At 35.2% G+C, this 20,173-nt stretch overlaps 1 protein-coding gene and 1 non-coding gene across 2 annotated transcripts in view; both read right to left on the bottom strand.

Annotated features, from left to right (window-relative positions):
* Nucleotides 1–20,173, bottom strand: part of LRP1B (LDL receptor related protein 1B) — a 1,834,834-nt gene that overhangs the window by 896,154 nt on the left and 918,507 nt on the right. The gene's annotated exons all lie outside the window — the stretch shown is intronic.
* On the bottom strand, nucleotides 5,816–5,918 carry LOC118012739. The gene has a single exon (XR_004679805.1). It is a non-coding gene; the product is annotated as a U6 spliceosomal RNA (small nuclear RNA).

Raw genomic sequence — 20,173 nt, 5'->3', positions numbered from 1 at the left:
TGGCAACTTTTGTTTTATACTACCCTTTCAAGGATGTGTGTAAAACAAACAGTGTCTCCCTCTGGGGCAGGGGGCAGATTTGTCACCTGAACAGAATAATAAAGATAATGCCTTTCTCCAGGGCAAAGGTTGGTGGGCCAGTGGCTAGCTATGGCCTTATAAAATTGGTGGTTTCCTAAACTCTCAGAGTTGCTCAGCTATCCTACAAACTTACTGTGTGCATATCATCCATCTCAGTCCACCTTTACATTCTTCCTTGGGACTTCCTTGTCATGATGAATAAAGCTCTCCATGACCTAGGAGACTGTGAAACTAGAACAAGTTAACTTGATGGCTTGTGAGTAAAATAAAATCTCAGGTGAAAGGGTTTGAGGGTTATAGGGCTTTATATAGACTTCAGAAATTTCAGGGTTTCTTCCTGACAGTTCCTTGGCATAATGTGTCTTTCTTTAACCTACAGGGGCAACCCCAGACCTGCCTAAATATGTGTAGTCTCTGGAGGGCAGCCTGTTCAGAATGAGAATTGGGACATTAAGACTTAATTCTGGTTACAGTTTATAAATATGCTCTGGTCCCTCTTTCATTTGACTCCTCCAGGCAAAGCTCTGGTTGAAGTAGGAGATGACTGGGGAGAAAAAAGGAGATGAAGTTGTAGCAACTTCAGAATTTGTGGAGGTGGAAGGAGAGCAAAAATCCTGTAGTTGAAGGAGTGATAACCTTAGACTGTGGGAAGTATGGGGATGGGCAGGACATTAATGATCTTTCAGATCTGTCTCTAGAGGCTTTCCTCTAGAATATAAGCACCCTGGTGCTCCTCTTCATTTTTTCAATGATGTTTGAAAAGGAGAGGAACTAATTTGAGCATGGAGTTCACACTGCCTGCAGTCCTGTGAGTAATAAAGTACTTTATCTTTGACCCAAAGTCTCTGTCTTCTGCCAAGATCTAGGAAGCTCTGACAGGCAAACTTGGCTTGCAAATAGGATAAAATCTCACATTATTTACAGTTTTGACATAAACATAAAATAACTAAAGAGGGTCTAGTTTAACTATATTCTGGTTTTCCAAATTTGAAAATATAATTTGGCAGCATAGGTCTAAAAACAATAGTACTGGGCTCCGGATGATTTAAACACTGTTTTTATAGGTGGTTTATCACTGAAGTTCACAAACGCATATGTAATAAGGTACCTGATGTCCCACCATGAATCCTCTCGGCTTCTAATTCTTGTGGAATCTATGGTGGACAGTTGAAAATGAGCTTTGATTTTCCATATATTGACAACATTTCACCTTGAGCAAAGTAAATCTTGTTCAGTAGGCATGCATTAGCCTAGGAAATTAACATACCAAGGGCAACACTCAACTGATAGAGGAAAGGAGTTTGTCATGATTGGTCTTCAAGTAGGCAGTTCTGTCAAGCATTCCATACGCTCCTCAGAAAGTTCTAAGGAGAATCAAGCCCCAATTCATCACAGTTCCTGTAGTAACATGCTTCATATTGCCTTTACCTCCTTCCGGTACTCTTCTTCGAAGACCCCATACCCTTGCTTCCTGGAATAACCACTTAACTAGCCTACCTAAACACAAAAACTTGTCTGAACCTTGAACCTCTTCTTTTGGAAAGTACTTAATTTAATACAAAGGACACAGCTCATTTCACAACAGATATGTTTAGGTTGCATATTTATAAACTTTCTTTCTCTGTTCAAGCAAATTCATATATTTCCATAAAATGAAATTAAAGGTTTATATTATAAAGTATAATTTGAATTCAATTTTACAAAATGAATAAAAACTCCTCAACCTGGTAATAATACTGTTTTGTGTTGCAAGATGATTCTACTGATTGATGACCACTTGGATATATGATAATTTGTGAATTTACATCCAGATACATTAGGAAGATGTCTGTTCGAAATCAAGTTTATAACCCCTGGTTTGGCACCAAGTCAAAATTATTATACTTTGCAGATGATTATTACATCTTGGACTTTTCTAATGTTAGATATTTGGGGCTACTCTAAAAAACATTGAAACTTTGATGCTACTTTATGTTTTTGTGGAAAATCTACATTAGAACTGCTAAGAAACAGAGACCGAGGAAAGCATTAATCTGCATTGTATGCATAAGATACTGAATTCAGTTCCAGTTGTATTGAGTTGAATGGCATTTAGAGAACTCATAATGTGAGCAAGAGAATCTGTGGTTGCTATATACAAGGAAGCAGAAGGTGGAGATGGAAGTTAGAAGAGTGAACAGCATCTTAACGGAGAAGTTAATGGCCCTGTGATGATCTATTGCAGAGCTGGAGGAACTACGAGTTTTGTGGAATTTTTTGCTTTTTTCTTAATTAGTGTCGGGTTTGGGAGTACAACTCAATCATTGTTAAACTCTATGGTAATACAAAGTTGACTAATAGTAGTGAAGAAATTCTCCAATTTTCATCTGTATCCATCAATGGTCATACTAGACAGGCTAAATTGATGAATAGTAAAAACTAGCTCACAAACATATAGCAGTCTCCAGATAACAAAGCATTTTTATATAAGTTGCCATATTTAACTCTTATTTTCCTGATGAGGATAACAGAAATAAACAAAATTGTTCACATTTTACAAATGCTGCTTTTGAATGTCAGATTTTTCATGTAGTTGTATAGAACAGCTAATAGGATACAAAACTAGAACTCTACTCAAGGTATTCTAACCCAAGTTGTAGGCTTTTTTCTCTCTGTAGTCATTACGATCATGCTTATTTTGGGGCCAGATTTCTTTCTGTGATAGTAACAAACAGATTTTGCTGAAATCCAGATTTGGAGAAGCAGCTTTAAATCCCCTATAGCCTCGTTAAAGAGAAAATCAGCTCTGGAATTTAGAGGATGCAGAGTCACTCCAAGAAGGAATAAGGCAATTGGAAATATAGTAGCAGCTGGTCCAGAATTCTTTTATTAATTACTTTTATAATGTTTTCCTACCCAACTACTAAAACTAGTTACTTTTATTTCCTTATTTCTATTTGACCCACTATCTCAATGGCTCAGTGTTTTAATCATCTCATTCCTGCTTCGACACATCACACTTTATCTGATCTTTCCATTCTTCCCAAGAATCCACTTTCTCAATACACTCAAATCACAATGATAGATAATGAAATATATTCACTGATTTTTAAGTTCTGATTTTTTTTAATTTTTTTTAAAGATTTATTTATTTTTAGAGAGAGAGAGTGAGGGAGGGACAGAGGGATAGAATCTCAAGCCAACTCCCCTCTGAGCATGAGCCCTACATAGGGTTTGATCTCACGACCCTGAGACCATGACCTGAGCTGTAATCAAGAGTCGGCTGCTTAACCAACTGTGCCACCCAGGTGCCCCTAAGTTCTGATTTTTTTTCTTTTTTTTTTTAAAGATTTTTTATTTATTTATTTGAGAGAGAGAGCACATGAGAGGGGGGAGGGTCAGAGGGAGAAGCAGACTCCCTGCCGATCAGGGAGCCCGATGCAGGACGATCCAGGGACTCCCGGATCATGACCTGAGCTGAAGGCAGTCGCTTAACCAACTGAGCCACCCAGGTGCCCCCTAAGTTCTGATTTTTAAAACAAGTTATTATGCAGAGAGAATGTGGAATGAACAAGAACACTTAAATAAAAGTAGCCAGAGGGCTCTAATCCTTTGTATTTCAGAAAAAGCACAGAATTGGGGAGTTGAAAGAAAACCTTACAAATCATCAGTTATGAATTCGGAAAACCTTACAAATCATCAGTGATGAATTAACCAAGATTCCCTGAATCCAGAACTGGAAGCAAATCTTTTGACTTAAGCCAGGGCTCTTCCCAATATACGATGTTATACCCTCCACATCACCAACTCTCTTGTTTTGTTTTCTCTATTTTTTGGTTGTCTTTTCTCCATTAACTCTTTGGTGATGAAATATTGATAGCATTGATTAAATGTTTATACTATTACAATTATGATAAGTAAGGTCACTAATCCCCATGGAATATCATGATTACAAATAACATTAGCTAATAATTTTCATCATCTTTTAGATATACATTTACCTCCTACAAGCTCACAATATCCAGGATTTACAAATTAATTATTCACTTATTATTATTTTGTTCATTTAAGAAGTGCATCATCATCCTCTACCAACATAATATGAAATTATGTTGTTAATCATTTTAAGTATAATTGAACCATTAAGAAAATAAGAACAATAGCACATTCTCAGTAAGTTATATCCATTTAAATGAGTTTATAAAGGAAAATAAGAAATTAAAAGTTTCACATAATTTGTGATTATAATAATAATGATTAAATTCTCACTCATTTAAAAATAATCATTTTTAGTTAGAAGTCTTAGTTAACATAATGTTCATTATAGCGAGATTCTAATATTTTCTTAAATGTTAAGTATGCCATTGTTATTACCATGGTTTCAGTTGAAGTCTTAAGCCATAGCTATTTGGTTTTTTTTTGTTTTTTTTGTTTGTTTGTTTTATTTATTTATTTGAGAGAGAGAAAGAGAGGGAGGGAGAGCAGAGTGAGAGTGTGAGGGAGAAGCAGACTCCCCACTGGGCAGAGAGCCTGACATGGGGCTCAGTCCCAGGACCCTGAGATCATGACCTGAGCCAAAGGCAGACACTTAACTGAATGAGCCCCCCAGGTGCCCCTAAGCTGCAGCTATTTGTAATAAAGTAAATTTCTTCCACCCATAATACATTCAAAATATATACACATAATATATCACAAAATGATGTTTCCTCCATTTATGCAGGTATTACTCTAGTCCAAGCAACTGTTACCCATTTTAAGCTACTGAAATAGGCTCTTCACTAATCTTTCCATTCCCATTTTGCCCCACAACACACACACAACATATTTCACAATAACTGAGCTTTCTAGATTGTATATCTGGCCAACTGACTTTTTGGCTTAAAATCTTCCAGTGTGGCTTTCAAGGGTCTAGACGATACAGCCCCACCCTCTCTCTTCACATTCATTTTGAGCCACTCATCTCCTTGGTTATTGTACTCCAACCACACTGCCCTTTTCCCAGTTTCTCAAACATGCTCCACTCTCTTCCTCTGCAAGGTATCAGACTTGGTCTCTCTCTGCAATGCTCCTTGTGCTCCCTGTCGACATTACCACTTTCCCTAATTTTCTTGTCTTATCCTTTAAGTAACATTTTAAATGTCATCTCCTCAGTGAGACTTTCACTGACCAACTAATTTAACTAATGTATTCTCTGTCAATCTTGACAATTACACATTGTTTATATTCATATCGCACTTATCATGATTTGTATTTATGAGTGTATCTATGTATGAAAGTACTTATTGGTTGCACTAGAGTAAAAAATAAATAGCACTCTTAATAATTTGTTTTTATAAGATGTATCAAGTAAGCTCATGGCTTTTTAACAACTTAAAAAAAGGATTTTAGAAAATACATTATTATATTGTAGAGTACAACTAGCAAATCTAAAACTTAAAATGTAATACACATAAAACACGAAACCTCTATACTTCAGAAGTACCTATCCCATAAGGGTTCATCCAGATCTAGTTGAAACATACTAAAAGACTGAAAAAAAATAAAATAAAAGACTGATTGCAACTTTATTTTTACTTTTTTATTTCCTAAGATATTATTTTTTAATTTTTAAATAATTTGAGACTTGTAGAAAAGTCATAAAAATAATACAAAAGACTCTCATAAACTTTTCACCCTGAATCCCCATTTATTATAATTTTACCATACTTGCTTTATCACCAAATACACAAAAAACATATAAAATATATTTTTTTCTAAAAATATGGAATATAAAATGCTTCACATGTCATCCTTGTGTAGGAGTTAGGGTAATCTTTGTATTGTTCCATTTTTAAAATATGTGCAACTAAAGTATACACTTAGCATTTTTAATTTTACCCAAATCTAGCTCCCATTATATTTTCCAAATATCACATCTACATGAATTAACCAAAAGAGGCATTGTGCATATAATAAATGTCAATGTTTCTTCCTTTCTTCTTTCCAGTAGCAGTATTAAAATACTAAAACTATACAAAATAGACATTAACTAAGTGGAACAGACAAAGCTGACATATGACCAATATTGTCATATAAGTGTAAATTCAGCTCCTTCACTTTTTAAAATCTGTTTTTGTTGGGGGCTTTCATTATTTATTTGATGGCTCATATTAGTGAATTAAAGTTAATAATACATATGGTAAATTATAATCACTTTAGAAACGTTAACTCATTTGATTCTTATAATAATCTTCGATAGAAATATTATAAAATTAAAAAGTGGAGGATTTTCAGTAATTAAAACACATTTTCCATTCAGTCCATAAAGAGCTATGCTGGGATTCAAATCTAAATCTATTGGATTCTAGAGCACATTTTTTAGAAATATGAATGTAACTACTTAAAACTACTGGGTTTTGATGATTCTTAACAAAGAATAGAAACAAAAACTGAGATATAACTATGAAGATAAAGTATAATGGTTTTAAGACAACAAGCTGCTTGAAGAGAAGTGATGGAAATCATGGTGTATAGTAGGAAGTCTAAAGCAGAAATCTAAAATGAAAAATGACAAAGACTATTACAGCATATTTTATTGATAGAGCCAAGTGATATGGCATACTTTCATTTGGGTGGGCTAGTCTATGTGTCAACAATTGCCACTAAGAATAAATGTCTGATTCAGCATCCTATTTTACCAGAAGTTGTCTGACAGCTTGTATCTATTGTAAATGATGTGCATTAAAACAAGATTGCTCTCCATCTGCTAGAAAGTGAAGCAGTGGTTTCTATTATAACTATGTTTAGAAAGAAAATGAGTCAGTTACCTAGAGTAGTGAAGTGCACTGTGTAAGACAGTGAACTATTAAACAATCACACTTAATCACTATTGAAATTTAAAATCCCGAACTACCAAATTATAGACAGAATTTTGCAGTTCAGACTGTCAAAAGAGAAAAGGACACTAGAGAAAATAATTACAATAAATAACTGTAATAATAACAGTAATAGTCTTTCTTATAAAAATAGCGAATTTTATCCATATAGTCTTCATCTAATAGGATTGCTTCTGTTCAGAAATTTATTACTAATCAGGAACGCTACAGCAAGATTTTTTGAGTTTAAATCTTTACTTCATTAATTAGTAAATGTGTGACATTTAGCAAGTGCTTTTCTCTACCCACCTCAGTCTCCTGATCTGTATAATGGATAGATAAATACAGGCTTTTGTGAAGACTAAGCGAATGATATAAGCTAATGGCTTATAAAAGAGCATGACAGAGTAAACGCATGACAGCTAAAGCAAATTAGTAATCATAATCTACATAGTACTCAATGATATTTTGTTATAAATACCCTTAATAGTACAAAGTTGTTTGTAAAATATGGAGTATATGTAGGTTTAGGAAGAAAAAAACCTTCTGATTAGTAATTAACCTTGACATTTTTGTGTTTCCCCTCATTTCAAATCACTGGAGGTTTTCCAAAGCTACACCAGTGGCTTATATTACACAGTTTTCTGGGATAGCCATAAATAACTGAAGTCAGTGTTTGAGGAGAACTGCATTATCATTAATCCTGCATTGCATAGTACAGTAGCATGTAGAAACAGACATTACAAGAAGAGTAGCAACAGAATTATAGTTGCTAGGTAGTAAAAAAGAGAATCTGTCCTTTCTAAGGACAAAAGTTTGAAATTTCATCACTTATCGTATCAAAATTGATAACAGGAAGCAACAAGTCCAACATCAACCTGATTCAAATGTGCAAGTGAGAACAGTATTTGGACACAGATTGGCATAGAAAAAGATACCACTCCCTCCTACCCACCGCCCCCCAATATAATCAAAATCCTAACAGACAAAAAGTGTTACTACCCAGGTTATTAACCTTATATTCATGATGGAGTTTAGTTACCAATTATACAAACTCTTAATTATAGAGTGCCTATATACCATTTATGAATATGTTTATATATTCTTATTCCTATCTAATAAGTATATAGCAAAACTTATTCCATGGTGTGGATTTATATCTTTTCTTCTAAAATTGTGATATCTTTAAAAAATCTCCTGTAGGGGCGCCTGGGTGGCTCAGTGGCTAAGCTGCTTTCAGCTCAGGTCATGATCCCAGGCTCCCGGGATCAAGTCCTGCATCGGGCTCCCTGTTCAGCAGGAAGCCTACTTCTCCTTCTCCCGCTCCCCCTGCTTGTGTTCCCTCTCTCACTGTGTCTTTCTCTGTCAAATAACTAAATAAAAAATCTTTATAAATAAATAAATAAATAAATAAATAAATAAATAAATAAATAAATAAATAGAAAATCTCCTGTATTCTTATGAAGAGGTATGAGGCCCAAGCAAACCCTGTAATTCTGAAATGGTAGATAATGATCATTAGTTTCACATAAGTCATTTCTGAATAAAAAAACTGCTTTTTGGGGGGTCAATCAAGCATTTCTCATGCATGGGTGAGTCAGCTAGACCTTAGTTGTGACAGAAATGTGAATCTCTCCTGCTTTCTCTAATAACCCTGCATCCTGTAATGTCTCCCTTACTGTTTGCCTCACCAGCAAGACCCACACTGAGCTTTAACAGTGTGGAGAAAGCACAGTTATGGATCCATTGGCCATCTCAATTTTGAAAGCTATTTCCTTCACACTGTGACTTGAATGGTGAGAAAAGTGTAGGGGAAGTAGTTTCCACCTCCACGAGAAATGTTAGTATTTACCCACTTCTTTTTTTCTCAGCCCATACAAGCTCTTTCATTTTTGAAATCTGGAGTAAATACTCCCTTCAAATGCCAGCCTATGAACAAAGGCTGATTATGCATGGGAAAATCGGGCCCATCATTATAATCATGCTAAAAGATGCAGGGTTGGGGGGTTCTCTTTTCCTTCCTTGTAAGTTATACATTTAGGGAAACCACTCAACCACTCTTCAATTGTGTCCCTGTGGCTTTACAAGAGTTAATGATGCATTCAAAAGGTGTTTCTTTCCTATTCACAGAGGAACTGAGGCAAGTAGACTTGGGCTCATCCAGAACTCATAGCTTAGTGGTGTACAGAGAGCACAGCATTAAGGCATTTTCGGAATTTGTACCTGAGTGAGAGTATGGAAGTCCTGGATGTCAACATGAATGAAGAAAAGATACAATTATTCTGAAACGAGTCACCCATTTCCTGACTGATTCACAATTACAGTCATATGATAACTTACAAATAGTTTCTTTTTCCTTCCTTTTTTTTTTTTTTAAGATTTTATTTATTTATTTAAGAGAGAGAGAATGAGAGAGAGCACATGAGAGGGGGGAGGGTCAGAGGGAGAAGCAGACTCCCTGCCGAGCAGGGAGCCCGATGCGGGACTCGATCCCGGGACTCCAGGATCATGACCTGAGCCGAAGGCAGTCGCTTAACCAACTGAGCCACCCAGGCGCCCTTTTTCCTTCCTTTTTCAAAAAATGAACAGGCTTCATTTTTGGAGCCTCAGGTTTATAGAAAATTGAGCAGATATAAAGCTCCCATACATCCCCTTTCTTCCTCAGTCACGGTTTCTTCTGTCTTATATTAGTGTGTTACACTTGTTACAATTAATGAAACAATACTATCGCATTGTTATTAACTGAAGTCCATACTTTACATTAGGGTTCACTCTTTGTATTGTACAGTTAGTTATATGGGTTTTGGCAAATGCATAATGACACCTATTCACCATTACAGTATCCTATGGAACAGTTTCACTGCCCTAAAAATTATCTTTATTCTACCTGTTCATCCTCCCTTAATCCCCTGCCCCAACCCCTGGTAACCACTGATCTTTCTGCTCTCTCTGTAGTTTTTTGTTTTTTGTTTTTTTCTTTTTTCATAATGGCTTATAGTTACTTCCTTTAAATTTTCAGAACAAATCCAGTGTGTCATTTCTATTTATCTTCATGGAACTAACACACATGCAAACTTACAGGCATCCCATGTTAAGGTACAAAATTGCCACACTGCATATCCCCAAGTGCCATTTTCCTCAGCACTGAGTACCCAGTCTTGTGCATGAATGGTAGCTCCCCACAAACCCCCAAATTCCTCATCTTAACACCCCTCCTCTCAGCTTAAAGCTGACTCATTACAGGTATAGTGTAGTGGATAAGGGTGCAGGTTGCTTGAGTCTGAGCCCTGACTGCAACACTTCCTGGCTCTTTGACTATGGGCAAGTAATTTACCTCTCCAAGCCTCATCTGTACAAGAAGATAAAGGTATTAATTACCTCACAAGATACTGTGAAAATTAAATTGATCAATGCACAGGGAGTGCTTAGAACAATGACTGGCCAAAGTAAACAGTCAGTAACGTTGATATTAATTTCTTTCTTTCTTTGTCTCTCAAAAAAATGGTCTCTATCAGAACGGCAAATTCACATTCTGATGTAATACTAAACATAAAAGAAACAAGACAGATAATGCAAAAGTAGTTAGTTGACTCTATATGCAACAGTCAGATAGTTTAGTCTTTAGGTAAATGATGATAGAGTGACTTGAGGTTCTGGGGTAGTTGAGATCATCTATGAGAACAAGTTCAATAAAATCACCCCCATCATAGAGAAGTTCACATAGCACAGATGAGCTCACTATATGAATTCCATGTGATGTATTCAGCATCAATTCAAGCAGGACAAAGGGGCAGAGCAGGATGCTCCATAAAGTATCACATTATAATTTGTCTCAGCATATATATGCTTCTACATTATGAACACTAAGAATATTACTATGAAAAATATGTAACATAAATCTCTTTCCAATTCAAATCTTTAATAAAACTACCTCCCAGAAAATGCCATAGCTCAGATATAAGTTTTTAAAAATACTATTATTACAAGTGTTTAAGGCAGAGACTTTGATCCTCTAAATTTACTTGTAATATCATTGACTAAAATAAATATTCTTATTTAATTTAAGAAAAATGGGATTTTGGCTTTAATCACAATTATCATACTTTAGCTGTTAATCCTATAGATTACAAAACAAATAAGTTTTTTGAGTTATTCACTATTATTCATCTTTATTAATTTTAATAAAATATACTTAAAACTGTTTTTTAAATCATGCAATATTAAGTTGTCTGATAAGTGAAATCTAGTGTATGAGATGACTATACAAAAATTAAAAAATAAAAAATAAAAACAAGGCATGGCTTAAAAAATATCTTTACTAAGCAACCTCAAATGTATGTATTATTCTGCTTATCTTATCCAGGTACTTGTCTTTTGAATAATAGAAGCAGACAGAGATCCAAAGAGTAAGAGCATTTAAGGAAGGCAGAGTTTCCAGCAGCTAGTTCTATTTCTCACTAAGAATTTCCCTATCTTCAATCATCTAAACCTATGTTTGTCTTATTCATCAGGAAGTCACTATAGATCCCTAAGATATCTCTTCCTATGTACTAAACTAGGGCTTTCTGTCTAAATTTAGCATGCTTCAGCATCAAAAAAAACAAAAACAAAAACACATGACTCGTAGCCACAGTTTGAGTAATTGCCTTGTTAAATCATCATAGGTGTTATCAATGCAGTTTTCACTGTCTTCTTTGTCATCATCATCATTATCATCTCCATTACCATCCTTATCTAGTATTTGCAGGGTTTTGCTAAAGAACCTCAAAATATCCATCATGAAGAACACGATTCGCTCTCAAGTACAGTAATTTGGATTCCACAGCAAATATTCCCATGGCACTGAATCGATAATACATCTCTCTCCCATTCTCACTGAAATTATCTGTTTGGCTTCTTCTAGTTCTTATCCCAAACAGAAACTTGATTATGTTCAGACAGCCATCATTCTGCATTCCCCTCCCCATCCTGCTCCTTCACCACCACCAAATCCCACACAACTGGGGGAAATTGAATACACTTCCAGATCTTGGGGTGAACTCTGATTAATACAAATCCAAACATCACATGGTATTCTCCCAGCAACTGAGACTGCTCCTGGTGTGAGAAAGCAACCTTATTTAGCCCACTCAAATTGAAGTAATAGATTTGTAGTACATTTAAGGGGTCAGATTTCTTTCTTTTTCCTGCTGCATGAGAGTAAGTAAACAATTTTCCTCAGTTGCTACTGGCAGCAACCTTATGACCATGGGGAAAAAGGATGTAGTTGTGGATGGCAGAGCAGAGATATGGAAGGGATGTGGCTCTCTAATGATGTCATCGAGGTGTCAATTCAACCAAGCTCAGATACAACCAAGCCTGGATCCCAACCAGGCCTGCTCTCCTCTGGACTTCCTCTAAGTGAGAAAATGAATTCACTTATCATTTAAGCACGTAGAGTTAAGATTTTTGTCAGTGTCAAAGTATTAGAAAACATACTGATCATTATTATGCTATATTTACACTGTTTCAACTGTCTTCTCTTTCTCTTCTGCCTCTGGTGTTACCCCTACCAATAATCCATTTTGTCCTCCACTCTCAGATTGAATTTCTGTAAACATTACATTTATTCAAAGTATGCTCCAAAACAAACAAGCAAACAAAAAATAAATAATAGATACAAGCTTAGTGCATATCAAATAAAATCCAAGATAGCAAGTCTGGAAAATAAGGTCTTCTATGGGCTGGTAGTAGTAGTGAGATCTTAGGAAGCACAAATAGAAGAATAATTATCATTAGAACATCTAAAAAGTTTGAAATAGAGTGGAGAAAGTTCATGGTGTTTCTAGACTTTCCAGAGAAGAGGGTGTTTAGGTTCTAGGAATTTTGCACCGTTATTTAGAGAAATTGCCCTAATATGGAGATGCCTGTTATTTCATTTACTGGCCAGGGTATAATATACTTGTTTCTCTGATTATATGTTTGCCAAGCAACTTTTAATAGATTATGTGTATTTGTGAATGTCTCAAGAGGAAATATATACCTAATGAAAATAACTCATTCAAGGTAAAATGATAAACCTGAAATCTGAACATTCAGGGGAGTATAAAAAACACTGGCAAAACATGAACCCACTCAATTTAAAATACCTTTCAGAAACAAAGTCTTTGACATGCTATCTTCTTCTGCATTTAATTTGTTAGTAACCAAAAGACAATAATAATAATAATAAAATCAGATAGTGGTTATAGTGGCAGAGACAGTCATCTGTGACCAGAAGCTCATAGTTCATGCCATTCCCTTTCCAAAATGTGGAGGGGTTGACCGAAACCATATTTTCTAACCACTTACCTTTAGATGTGACCAAGTGACTAGATGTCACTAACTATGAAGGAACTGAAATAATAAAGGTTGCTACTGAGCTAGAAGTAGAAAAAAGAAAAAAGGCAGATGTGCCTTTTCCCTCTCTGGTCAAAAATCAGAGGATTCTCTGGGATAAGATATTTACAAATGTCTTACCAGATAAAGGGCTAGTATCCAAAATCTATAAAGAACTTATCAAAGTCAACACTAAAGAACAAACAATCCAATCAAGAAATGGGCAGAAGATATGAACAGACATTTCTCCAAAGAAGACATACAAATGGCCAACAGAGGGGCGCCTAGGTGGCTCAGTCGTTAAGCGTCTGGCTTTGGCTCAGGTCATGATCCCAGGGTCCTGGGATTGAGCCCCGCATCGGGCTCCCTGCTAGGTGGGAAGCCTGCTTCTCCCTCTCCCACTTACCCTGCATGTGTTCCCTCTCTCGCTGTGTCTCTCTCTCTCTGTCAAATAAATAAATAAAATCTTAAAAAAAAAAAAAATAGCCAACAGACACATGAAAAAGTGTTCAGCATCACTCAGCATCAGGGAAATCCAAATCAAAACCACAATGAGATACCACCTCACACCAGTCAGAATGGCTAAAATTCACAAGTCATGAAACGACAGATGTTGGTGAGGATGTGGAGGAAGGGGAACCCTCCTACACTGTTGGTGGGAATGCAAGCTGGTGCAGCCACTCTGGAAAACAGTATGGAGGTTCTTCAAAAAGTTGAAAATAGAGCTACCCTACCCTAGTAGCAATTGCAGTACTGGGTATTTACCCCCAAAGATACAAATGTAGTGATCCAAAAGGGCACCTGTACCCCAATGTATATAGCAGCAATGTCCATAATAGACAAACTATGGAAAGGGCCCAGATGTCCATTGACAGGTGAATGGATAAATAAGATGTGATATATATACACAATGGAATACTACTCAGCCATCAAAAAAAGAAATTTTGCCATTCACAATGAAGTGGATGGAACTAGAGGGTATTATGCTAAGCGAAATAAGTCAATCAGAGAAACACAATTATCATATGACCTCATTCATATGTGGAATTTAAGAAACAAAACAGAGGATCATATGGGAAGAGAGGAAAAATTAAAACAAGAAGAAATCAGAGAGGTAGATAAACCATAAGAGACTCTTAATCATAGGAAACAAGCTGAGGGTTTCTGGAGGTGAGGGGGGTGGGGGATAGGGTAACTGGGTGCTAGACATTAAGGAGGGCATGTGATGTAATGAGTACTGGGTGTTACATAAGACTGATGAATCACTGACCTCTACCTCTGAAACCAATAATACATTATATGTTAATTAATTGAATTTAAATTTGAAAAATAAGGAAAAAAAAAATCAAGGGACTTTCAGGCCCTAAAGGATATGGGAACCATAAGATGAAAGAAGCCTCCGTCTTTGAATCATCACATGGAGAAAAGCTGCCTGATAGCTAAGAACACATGCATTGGACTCTATCTTGAGCAATAAAACAGAAAACAAATAAATGAAATTTCTATTATGCTATCCACTAAAATTTATAGCAGTGAGTGTTACCCTAATAAATTCAAAAGTTAGTAGCACAAGTACAGAACTATCTTAATAAAAATTTAAAATACGTAACATTGGTTTCATGGTTAAGGCAGCAGCATCAACATAATTATTGTTCAGGACTGAAAATACCAAAGGTTAAATATACTTAATAAAAATGTCATTTGTAATATCTTGATAAATATATTGGGGAAGAAATGCATTTTGAGCCTGTGGATTTAAAGAAAGAAGTTTAAAATTATAATAGTAGTGGTTGTATTAGTTACTGCATGCTTACTTCAGGAAGATATTATAAAAAAAAAAAAAGTATAAGTTAAAATTGGCTGGTTGATAGCAAAGACTGAAAGGGAACAGACCAAGTGCAAAACTGAGGCCTCCCAGGTTTGGAAAGCAAATTGTTTCTAGGGCCTGAATAGTAAGAAAAAATACTGAAAATGTCTTTGAGCAACAAAAGTCAATTAAGACTTCCCAATTAAACAGAAAAATTTCACCTTCAAACAAAAGGTGTTTGCTTTCCACTGAAGCATTGTTTTCAGGCCTCAAAGTGACCACCAACAGATTGAAAGAGAAAACCAAGAGTGTAAGGTACAAAGAAATAATTTGAGTTTGATAATTATTTCTAGAATATAACTTAGTGAGGATATTGGTATATAAAAGTAATGGGAAGCAAAGAAATAAAAATTCTACTAATTTTCAATGAATTTATAACCACAAAAGTCATGAGCCTAGCTTACACAATTTTTCCTCTCTTCAAACCTTAAAACAACTTGAAAGGAACAAGAAACAATCTTTGAAATACAGAGTCCACAGGGGGAGAGTATTCCCCATTGCCAATTTTGTATTAGCACACATTGATGTATTGATGTATTGAACACAACAGACTAGAAAGAACCTCCTAGAGGAAGCATAGGTAAAGAACAGTGGACAAAGGGAAATGCTATAGGGAAAGAACCAGCATCTCCACAAGAGACTTCCAAACCACCAGGGCAGGAGGTCCTTCCTTGCCTGGCAGGATTTCATTATTGCTTTATGCCAATGGCTACTGTGTGCCTCCAATCTTGTTTTCTAGCTGATAATTTTGTTTGTTTGTCATTCTATCACTAGTCCATCCATTTATATAGGGTATGGAGGGGACAGTGGGTATCTGTCCTTTGTTTCATAGTTTGCTGTATACAAGAAAGTACAAAAGGTCATATTGAAAAGGATTACACACCACATAGAGATCCTCCACTCTGACCTAAATGTAGTATTCTATGTATGGGATTAGATATATATGGTTGAATATAGATATTTGGTAGCTAGAAGAGAAGACTGTGACAGAAATGGCAAGTATTTATTGAAAGCTCCCACTTCGATAGTATGGTGGTGTCATGGGCAAGAAACTGCCTAATCAGGTGTTACAGTTAATAGCTATAGTCACCAAGCTGTACATGTGTACTTATTTATATTATAACTGGAAGTTTGTATGTTTTGACCACTTTCTTCTAATTCTCCCTTTCTCCAACTACTGCCACTGGTAATCACAAGTCTGATCTCTTTTTAGGAGTCTGTTTTATCACTTTTTGTTTAGATGTCACATGTAAGTGAGTTCATACAGTATGTTTTTCTTTGTCTGATTATTTCACTTGTTATAATGTCTTCAAGGTCCATCTATGTTGTCACGAATGGTAGGATTTCCTCTTTGTATTTTCTTTAATGGTTGAATAATATTCCACCCTGTGTGTGTGTGTGTGCATATATACACACGTACGTGTATATCATAAATTCTTTGGACAAAAATGCAATGATATGCTGATAGACACTTAGGTTCTTCCCATGTCATGGCTATTGTAAATAATGCTAGTGTGACCATGGGGGTGCAGATATCTTTTTGAGTTAGTGTTTTCATTGCCTTTGGATATATTCCCAAAAGTGGAATTACTGTATCATATGGTAGTTCTATTTTTAATTTTTGAGTATCCTCCATATTGTCTTCCATAATAGCTGTATCAATTTACAATCCCATCAGTGCTACACAAGGGTTCCCTTTTCTCCACATCTATGAGAGAATTTGCTATTTCCTGTCTTTTTGATGATGGCCATTCTAACAGGCATAAGGTCATATCTCATTGTGTTGTTAATGTGCATTTCCCTAATAACTAGTGATGTTGAGCATATTTTCATGTACCTGGTTGGCCTTCATATGTCTTCTTTGGAGAAATGTCTATTCATGTCTTTTGCCCATTTTTTAATGAGATTGATTTTTTTTTCTTTTCTTCTTTTTTTTTTTTTTTTTTTTTTTTGCTATTGAGATGTGTGAGTTCTTATATATTTTGGATATTAGCCCCTTATCAGATACAAAGTTTGCAAATATTTTTTTTTCCCATTCCACAGGTTGTCTTTTCACTTTGTTAATGGTTTCTTTTTGCTGTGATATAGTCTTACTGGTTTATCTATTTATTTATTTAGTTGTTTGTGCTTTAGATGTCATATGCAAAAATTAATTACCAGTACCCATGTCAAAGAGCTTTATTCTTATGTTTTCTCCTAGGAATTTCATGGGGTTCAAGTCTTACACTTAAGCTTTTTACCCATTTCAAGTTAATTTTTGTGAGTGGTGTAAAATATGAGTCTAGTTTCCTTCTTTTTATATGTGACTATCCAATTATCTCAGTACAATGTATTGAAGAAACTGACCTCTTTCCATTGAGTATTCCTGGCTCTGTTGTCAAATATTAGTTGACTGTATATGCTTGGGTTTACTTCTCAGTTCTCAATTCTGTTCCATCGGCTTATTTGTCTGTTTTAATGCCAGTACCATACTATTTCGATGACTATGATTTATAGCTGGTAATCAGGAAGTGTGATGCCTCCTGCCTAAACACAATTTTTACAAGTGCTTAGAAAGACAATTATCTCACTAAAATTGAAAGAAGACCAGATACCCTCAACATTTGACTTTTTCCTTTGCATGATTAAAAAAAAAAAAAAAATCTTGAGTAACACTACTTGACACTGTAAAACATCCACCTTGACCCTAAGGCCAGACCAATTTCTCCCTAGTCAAACCATTAAGATTCTGGCTCAAGCAAAAATATCAATTTTGGATCAATATCCTGCAAGGCTCGGCATTCAAGCAGAACAAAATATAACTTAGCATAAAAGCTGTTTTTTTTTTTCTTCTTGTTCTTTTTTCTTTAGTTGAATATGATTGTATAACCTACAGTAAAATCCTGAATATATGTTATATATGAAAGAGTGGTAATATACAAGGGAAATGGTATCGAGTACTTATTTTATTGTTTTTAATTTTTATCCTTTTCCTTGTGGTGGTGTTTCCAAACCAAGATTTTCTATTTTTTGAAAATAACATTTGTGCGTGACCCATTATGTACCTCATAAACTTCAAATAAATTACAGCTTAGCATTTTGTTTGTTATTTAGAATGTATTTTTTTTTGTAAACTACAGTAACTATATCTTCTGGTTGTAATATTTGATATTTGATGCATAACTCTGTTATACTTTAAGCTCCATAAGAGAATACATCACATCATTATCTTTGACGCCCTCATTACACCTGAGTGATATAGGAAATCCATCCATATATTTTCAAAAGCAGTACCACCGGCTCATATGTACTTTTTGTTTTTACAGTGGCTTAGAATATTCACATAGATTCCAAAAGTGTTGGAAAATCTGATAGAATAAAAGCTACCATCAGTTTCTTAAAGTATATCTTTAAAGATAAAAGTAAGGATACTAGGACTGCTATCCAGAGTGCTCCCACCTCAGCTTCTTCTTTGTATTGTAAAATGTTACTGGGGAAAAAATGCTATTTGCCTTGAAAAGAGAAAAGAAAAAATATTCCTTGGTATGAGTTTGAATGGCTTTGGCCAAAAGGAAATAGAAGAGTTTTCCTAGAAAAGGGAATAAAGAATTGGAACAAAGTATTTGTCCATATTCCAAACAATTTTAGCTAAGTTAAAAGAGACCCCCTAAGTGCCTGGGAAGAACAAGGAAAGGTCAAAGAATTGCACAGAAGAGAGAAATATCATACAACAGTGGTTGTAGTAGATGATGTTGGTTCTTAATCTGTTTTTCTTTTTCCATAGTGGTTTGGTCCCGATTTCACTCCTATGTCCTTCTTTCACATGTCAGTGGTAAAAAAAAAAAAAAAAAAAGGCTTTTGTTGTCCCATTCAGGTAGGCATCTACCGCATTTCTGACCAAGAAGACATGAAAGTATGTCTGCTTAGGAGCTCTTCTACACCCAAGGAAAATATAATGCTTTCCCCCCACCCTTTTTTTTTCTTTTCTTTATTTTGAACTGAGTATCTTGCTTCTACACAGGATCCCTAGAACTTCAGTAGCCATTTATGATAACAATAGAATTAGCCTGAAAAGCTAAAGATCACTAAAGATCACATCACAAAGAGGTAAATGGATACACATCCTTAATAATATTGTTGAGCCACTAAAATAACCAATATAAGAACTGTCTTATATCTAGATTTTTAAGTGAAATAATAAATTCCTTCATAATTTAAGTCATACATAGTATTTTTTTTTCTATTACTTTATCTATGTGAGTGGACATCATTAATCAGAGTGAGAATTCAGAGAAGAAATCTCTTTTATAGGGAGGGGTTGGAGGGATGGGAAGATACTAAATATAATTACTAGAAATAGCACTGTGAACTCAGTAATTTAGAGATAAGTTTAACAAATACTGAAAACTTATCGAGTGAAAACGAGAGAGAAGAGCAAAGAGAGCAAATAAAGATGTAGAATGTTTTGCATTATTATGAGTTATTTGTGTTATTATGAATGATGTGAGCTAAGAAAAGAGTGAGAGTTGAATCAATTTGGGGTAAGTTACCAGTAAAGTCTGTAGTGAACATAAACCACTCCAAATTATTCTTTCATAATCCCAGGATAATCACAATATAATTTGTATCTGAAGCAGACAGTGATTAAAGGTAATGTCATACATGCACCTCTACTTGAGGAGAGGCCTGGAGAGGAATTTGGAGCATTCGACTCTAGACAAAATGAATTAGTGAGAATAACTTGAGTCATATATAAGACAGCTAATATGGATTTATACCCTTCAGTGAGCCTTTGAACCACTAACTTCACTCAGACCCTAAAACACAAACTTGCATATCCATGTTGTCTTGCCTAATCACATCAGCAACTCCTGAAAGGAATTTTGGATTGAAAAGTGGCAGTGATAACTCTCCTGAAGCACTTAGTAAACTGGCCAATGTAAGTAGATGCCTATTGTTTAGATAATTTTCTATGAATCTAAATGCCATCTAGGAGTGCTGAAGTCACCCAGAGAGGGGAGTAGTAGTATAAATAATAGATGAGCATGTAGATATT

Source organism: Mirounga leonina, unplaced genomic scaffold (genome assembly GCF_011800145.1).
Source record: "Mirounga leonina isolate KUSES-001 unplaced genomic scaffold, KU_Mleo_1.0 Mir_151, whole genome shotgun sequence".
NCBI lineage: Eukaryota > Metazoa > Chordata > Mammalia > Carnivora > Phocidae > Mirounga > Mirounga leonina.
The sequence above is the reverse complement of the archived record's forward strand: the minus strand, read 5'-3'. Positions and strand labels throughout refer to the sequence as shown.